The sequence below is a fragment of the Dama dama genome, unplaced genomic scaffold (genome assembly GCF_033118175.1).
Source record: "Dama dama isolate Ldn47 unplaced genomic scaffold, ASM3311817v1 ptg000088l, whole genome shotgun sequence".
NCBI classification, from domain to species: domain Eukaryota; kingdom Metazoa; phylum Chordata; class Mammalia; order Artiodactyla; family Cervidae; genus Dama; species Dama dama.
The window spans coordinates 3,514,936-3,522,841 of NW_026870905.1; positions in this window are offsets into that span (position 1 = coordinate 3,514,936).

Sequence of the window (7,906 nt, forward strand, 5' to 3'; positions counted from 1 at the left end):
GTTTAATGCTCCTCATGTAGTTCAAACCTTTTGAAGCTCTTCATATTTTTCACACCTTTTCAGGCTCTTCATGTTTTTGAACACCGCTTCATGCTCCTCCTCTTTTTCACACGGTTTCATGCTCTTCATATTTTAGACAACTTTTGAAGCTCGTCATATTTTTCACACCTTTTCAGGCTCTTCATGTTTTTGAACATCGCTTCATGCTCCTTTATTTTTCAGACAATTTCTTGCTCCTCATATTTTTAAAACCTTTTGAAGCTCTTCAGATTTTTCACACCTTTTCAGGCACTTCATGTTTTTGAACACCGCTTCATGCTCCTCCTATATTTCAGACCGTTTCATGCTCCTCATATATTTGACACCTTTTGAAGCTCTTCATATTTTTCACAACTTTTCAGGCTCTTCATGTTTTTGAACACCGCTTCATGCTCCTCCTATTTTTCAGACCGTTTCATGCTCATCTCATTTTTGACACATTTTGAACTTCTTCATATTTTTCACACCTTTAAAGCTCTTCATATTTTTCACAACTTTTCAGTCTCTGCATTTTTTTGAACACCGCTTCATGCTCCTCCTATTTTTCAGACCGTTTCATGCTCCTCATGTATTTCACACCTTTTGAAGCTCTTCAAATTTTTCACACCTTTTCAGGCTCTTCATGTTTTTGATTACCGTTTCATCCTCCTCCTATTTTTCAGATCGTTTCATGCTCCTCATATTTTTCACACCTTTTGAAGCTCTTCATATTTTTCCCACCTTTTGAGGCTCTTCATGTTTTTCAACACCAGTTCATGCTCCTCCTATTTTTCAGACCGTTTCAAGCTCCTCATAATTTTCACACCTTTTAAAGCTCTTCTTATTTTTCACACCTTTTCATGTTCTTCATGTTTTTGAACACCGCTTCATCTTTCTCCTATTTTTAAGACCGTTTCATGCTCCTCATATTTTTGACACCTTTTGAAGCTCTTCATATTTTTCACACCTTTTCAGGCTTTTCATGTTTTTCAACACCGCTACATGATCCTCCTATTTTTCAGACCGTTTCCTGCTCCTCATATTTTTGACACCTTTTGAAGCTCTTCATATATTTCACACCGTTTCAGGCTCTTCATGTTTTTCAACACCGCTTCATGCTCCTCCTATTTTTCAGACCGTTTCTTGATGCTCATATTTTTGACACCTTTTGAGGCTCTTCATATTTTTCACACCTTTTCAGGCTCTTCATGTTTTTGAACACTGTTTCAAGCTCCTCCTCTTTTTCACACCGTTTCATGCCCCTCATAATTTTGATCCCTTTTGAAGCTTTTCATATTTTTCACACCTTTTCAGGCTCTTCACGTTTTTGAACACAGTTTCATACTCCTCCTATTTTTCAGCCCAATTAATGCTCCTCATATTTTTCACACATTTGGAAGCACTTCATATTTTTTCACACCTTTTCAGGCTCTTCACTTTTATCAACACCGCTTCATGCTCCTCCTATTTTTCAGACCGTTTCATGCTCCTCATATTTTTCACACCTTTGGAAGCACTTCATATTTTTTCACACCTTTTCAGGCTCTTCATGTTTTTCAACACCGCTTAATGCTCCTCATATTTTTCAGACCGTTTCATGCTCCTCATATTTTTGACACCTTTTGAAGCTCTTCCTATATTTCACACCTTTTCAGGCTCTTCATGTTTTTGAACACCTTTTCATGCTCCTTCTACTTTTCAGACCGTTTCATGCTACTCATATTTTTCACACCTTTTGAAGCTCTTCATTTTTTTCACACCTTTTCAAGCTCTTCATATTTTTCAACACCGTTTCATATTCCTCCTATTTTTCAGACCGTTACATGCTCCTCATATTTTTGACAGCTTCTGAAGCTCTTCATATATTTCACATCTTTTCAGGCTCTTCATGTTTTTCAACACCTCTTCATGCACCTCCTATATTTCAGACCGTTTCATGCTCCTCATAATTTTGACACCTTTGAAGCTCTTCATATTTTTCAAACCTTTTCAGGCTCTTCATGTTTTTCAACACCACTTCATGCACCTCCTATATTTCAGACCGTTTCATGCTCCTCATATTTTGTCACGTTTTGAAGCTCTTCATATTTTTCGCACATTTCAGTCTCTTCATGTTTTTGAATACTGCTTCATGCTCCTCCTATTTTTCAGAGCGATTCATGCTCCTCATATTTTTGACACGTTTTGAAGCTCTTCATATTTTTCACACCTTTTCAGGCTCTTCATGTTTTTGAACACTGCTTAATGCTCCTCCTATTTTTCAGATTGTTTCATGCTCCTCATATTTTTGACACGTTTTGAAGCTCTTCATATTTTTCACACCTTCTCAGGCTCTTCATGTTTTTGAACACCGTTTCATGCTCCTCTTATTTTTTTTTTATTGTTATTTTTTTATTTCTTTTTTATTATTTTTATTTTTTTTTCCAGTGGGTTTTGTCATACTTTGATATGAATCAGCCATGGATTTACATGTATTCCCAGTCCCGATTCCCCCTCCCACCTCCCTCTCCACCCGATTCCTCTGGGTCTTCCCAGTGCACCAAGCCGGAGCACTTGTCTCGTGCATCCTACCTGGGCTGGTGATTTGTTTCACCATAGATAGCATACATGCTGTTCTTTTGAAATATCCCACCCTCACATTCTCCCACAAAGTTTAAAAGTCTGTTCTGTATTTCTGTGTCTCTTTTTCTGTTCTGCATATAGGGTTATCGTTGTCACCTTTCTAAATTCCATATACATGTGTCAGTATGCTGTAATGTTCTTTATCTTTCTGGCTTACTTCACTCTGTAAAATGGGCTCCAGCTTCATCCATCTCATTAGGACTGATTCAAATGAATTCTTTTTAATGGCTGAGTAATATTCCATGGTGTATATGTACCACAGCTTTCTTATCCATTCATCTGCTGACGGGCATCTAGGTTGCTTCCATGTCCTGGCTATTATAAACAGTGCTGCGATGAACATTGGGGTGCACGTGTCTCTTTCAGACGAACCTATGGACACCTTATCTTTGACAAAGGAGGCAAGGATATGCAATGGAAAAAAGACAACCTCTTTAACAAGTGGTGCTGGGAAAACTGGTCAACCACTTGTAAAAGAATGAAAATAGAACACTTTCTAACACTATACACAAAAATAAACTCAAAATGGATTAAAGATCTAAATGTAAGACCAGAAACTATAAAACTCCTAGAGGAGAAGATAGGCAAAACACTCTCCGACATAAATCAAAGCAAGATCCTCTATGACCCACCTCCCAGAATATTGGAAATAAAAGCAAAACTAAACAAATGGGACCTAATGAAACTTAAAAGCTTTTGCACTACAAAGGAAACTATAAGTAAGGTGAAAAGACAGCCCTCAGATTGGGAGAAAATAATAGCAAATGAAGAAACAGACAAAGGATTAATCTCAAAAATATACAAGCAAATCCTGCAGCTCAATTCCAGAAAAATAAATGACCCAATACAAAATGAGCCAAAGAACTAAACAGACATTTCTCCAAAGAAGACATACAGATGGATAACAAACACATGAAAAGATGCTCAACATCACTCATTATTAGAGAAATGCAAATCAAAACCACAATGAGGTACCATTACATGCCAGTCAGGATGGCTGCTATCCAAAAGTCTACAAGCAATAAATGCTGGAGAGGGAGTGGAGAAAAGGGAACCCTCTTATACTGTTGGTGGGAATGCACACTAGTACAGCCGCTATGGAAAACGGTGAAGAGATTTCTTAAAAAACTGGAAATAGAACTGCCATATGACCCAGCAATTCCACTTCTGGGCATACACAATGAGGAAACCAGATCCTCATATTTTTCAGACCGTTTCAAACTCCTCATATTTTTTACACCTTTTGAAGCTCTTCATATATTTCACACCTTTTCAGACTCTTCATGTTTTTCAACACCGCTTCATGCTCCTCCTATTTTTCAGACCGTTTCATGGTCCTCATATTTTTGACACCTTTTGAAGCTCTTCATATTTTTCACACCTTTTCAGGCTCTTCATGTTTTTGAACACCGTTTCATGCTCCTCATATTTTTGACACCTTTTGAAGCTCTTCATATATTTCAAACTTTTTCAGGCTCTTCAAGTTTTTAAACAACGCTTCATGCTCCTCCTAATTTTCAGACCGTTTCATGATCCTCATATTTTTGACACCTTTTGAAGCTCTTCATATTTTTCACACCTTTTCAGGCTCTTCATGTTTTTGAAAACCGTTTCCTGCTCCTCCGATTATTCAGATCGTTTCATGCTCCTCATATTTTTGACACCTTTTGAAGCTCTTCATATTTTTCACAGCTTAACAGGCTCTTCATGTTTTTGAACACCAATTCATGCTACTCCTATTTTTCAGACCGTTTCATGCTCCTCATATTTTTGACACCTTTTGAAGCTCTTCATATTTTTCACACTTTTTCAGGCTCTTCACGTTTTTAAACAACGCTTCATGCTCCTCCTAATTTTCAGACCGGTTCATGATCCTCATATCTTTGACACCTTTTGAAGCTCTTCATATTTTTCACACCTTTTCAGGCTCTTCATGTTTTTCAACACCAATTCATTCTCCTCCTAATTTTCAGATCGTTTCATGCTCCACATATTTTTCACACCTTTTGAAGCTAATCATTTTTTTCACACCTCTTCATGCTTTTCATGTTTTTGAACACCGTTTCATGCTCCTCATATTTTTGACACCTTTTGAAGCTCTTCATATTTTTCACAGCTTAACAGGCTCTTCATGTTTTTGAACACCAATTCATGCTACTCCTATATTTCAGACCGTTTCATGCTCCTCATATTTTTGACACCTTTTGAAGCTCTTCATATTTTTCACACTTTTTCAGTCTCTTAATGTTTTTCAATGCCACTTCACGCTCCTCCTATTTTTCAGATCGTTTCATGCTCCTCATAATTTTGACACCTTTTGAAGCTCTTCATATTTTTCACACCTTTTGAAGCTCTTCATATTTTTCACACCATTTCAGGCTCTTCATGATTTTCAACACCGTTTCATGCTGCTTCTATTTTTCAGACCATTTCATGCTCCTCATATTTTTCACACCTTTTGAAGCTCTTCATATTTTTCACACCTTTTCAGGCTCTTCATGTTTTTCTACACCACTTCATGCTTCTCCTATTTTTCAGCCCGTTTCATGCTCCTCATTTATTTCACACCTTTTGAAGCTCTTCATATTTTTCACACCTTTTCAGGCTCTTCATGTTTTTCAACACCGTTTCATGCTGCTTCTATTTTTCAGACCGTTTCATGCTCCTCATATTTTTCACACCTTTTGAAGCTCTTCATATTTTTCACACCTTTTCAGGCTCTTCATGTTTTTCTACACCACTTCATGCTTCTCCTATTTTTCAGCCCGTTTCATGCTCCTCATGTATTTCACACCTTTTGAAGCTCTTCATATTTTTCACACCTTTTCAGGCTCTTCATGTTTTTGAACACCACTTCATGCTCCTCCTATTTTTCAGACCGTTTCATGCTCCTCATATTTTTGACATCTTTTGAAGCTTTTCATATTTTTCGCACTTTTTCAGGCTCTTCAAGTTTTTCAACACCACTTCATGCTCCTCCTTTTTTGCAGACCGTTTCATGCTCCTCATATTTTTGATACATTTTGATGATCTTCATATTTTTCACACCTTTTCAGGCTCTTCATTTTTTCAACACCACTTCATGCTCTTCCTATTTTTCAGACCGTTTCATGCTCATCTCTTTTTTGAAAGCTTTTCAAGCTTTTCATATTTTTCACAACGTTTCAGGCTCTTCAAGTTTTTGAACACCGCTTCATGCTCCTCGTATTTTTCAGACCGTTTCATGCTCATCTCATTTTTGACACCTTTTGAAGCTTTTCATATTTTTCACAACTTTTCAGGCTCTTCATGTTTTTGAACACCGCTTCATGCTCCTCCTATTTTTCAGACCGTTTCATGCTCCTCATATTTTACACCTTTTGAAGCTCTTCATATTTTTCACACCTTTTCAGGCTCTTCATGTTTTTGATCACCGTTACATTCTCCTCCTATTATTCAGACCGTTTCATGCTCCTCATATTTTGACACTTTTTGAAGCTCTTTATATATTTCACACCTTTTCAGGCTCTTCATGTTTTTGAACACAGCTTCATGCTCCTCCTATTTTTCAGACAGTTTCATGCTCCTCATATTTTTGACACCTTTTGAAGCTCTTCATATTTTTCACATCTTTTGAAGCTCTTTATATTTTTTACACATTTTCAGGCTCTTCATGTATTTCAACACCCCTTGTTGCTCCTCCTATTTTTCAGACCGTTTCATGCTCCTCATATTTTTGACACCTTTTGAAGCTCTTCATATTTCTGACACCTCGTCAGTCTCTTCATGTTTTTCAACACCGTTTCTTGCTCCTCCTATTTTTCAGACCGTTTCATGGCCTCATGTATTTCACACCTTTTGAAGCTCTTCATATTTTGCACGCGTTTTCAGGCTCTTCATGTTTTTTCACAACCAATTCATGCTCCTCCTATTTTTCAGACCGTTTTACACTCATCTCATTTTGACACCTTTTGAAGCTCTTCATATTTTTCACACCTTTTGAAGCTCTTCATTTTTTTCACACGTTTTCAGGCTCTTCATGTTTTTCAACACCACTTCATGCTCCTCCTATTTTGCAGACCGTTTCATGCTCCTCATATTTTTGACACCTTTTGAAGCTCTTCATATTTTTCCCACCTTTTCAGGCTCTTCATGTTTTTGAACACCGCTTCATGCTCCTCCTATTTTTCAGACCGTTTCATGGTCCTCATATTTTTGACACCTTTTGAAGCTTTTCATATTTTTCACACCTTTTGAAGCTCTTCATATTTATCAAACCTTTTGAAGCTCTTCATATTTTTCACCCCTTTTCAGACTCTGCATGTTTTTGAACACCGCTTCATGCTCCTCCTATTTTTGAGACCGTTTCATGCTCCTCATGTATTTCCCACCTTTTGAAGCTCTTCATATTTGTCACACCTTTTCAGGCTCCTCATGTTTTTCAACACCGCTTCATGCTCCTCCTATTTTTCAGACCGTTTCATGCTCCTCATATTTTTGACACCTTTTGAAGCTGTTCATATTTTTCACACCTTTTCAGGCTCTTCATGTTTTTGAGCACCGGTTCATGCTCCTCCTATTTTTCAGACCGTATCATGCTCCTCATATTTTTCACACCTTTTGGAGCTCTTCATATTTTTCACACCTTTTCAGGCTCTTCAGGTTTTTCGACACCGGTTCATGCTCCTCATATTTTTCAGACCGTTTCATGCTTCTCATTTTTTTCACACCTTTTGAAGCTCTTCATATATTTCACACCTGTTCAGGCTCTTCATTTTTTTCAACACTACATCATGCTCCTCCTATTTTTCAGACCGTTTCATGCTCATCTCATTTTTGACATCTTCTGAAGCTCTTCATATTTTTCACACCTTTTGAAGCTCTTCATATTTTTCACAAGATTTCAGTCTCAGCATGTTTTTGAACACCGCTTCATGCTCCTCCTATTTTCAGACCGTTTCATGCTCCTCATGTATTTCACACCTTTTGAAGCTCTTCATATTTGTCACAACTTTTCAGGCTCCTCATGTTTTTCAACACCGCTTCATGCTCCTCCTATTTTTCAGACCGTTTCATGTTCCTCATATTTTTCACACCTTTTGAAGCTCTTCATATTTTTAACACCTTTTCAGGCTCTTCATGTTTTTGAACACCGCTTCATGCTCCTCCTAATTTTTAAACCGTTTAATGCTCCTCATGTATTTCACACCTTTTGAAGCTCTTCATATTTTTCACACCTTTTCAGGCTCTTCATGTGTTTGAACACGATTTCATGCTCCTCCTATTT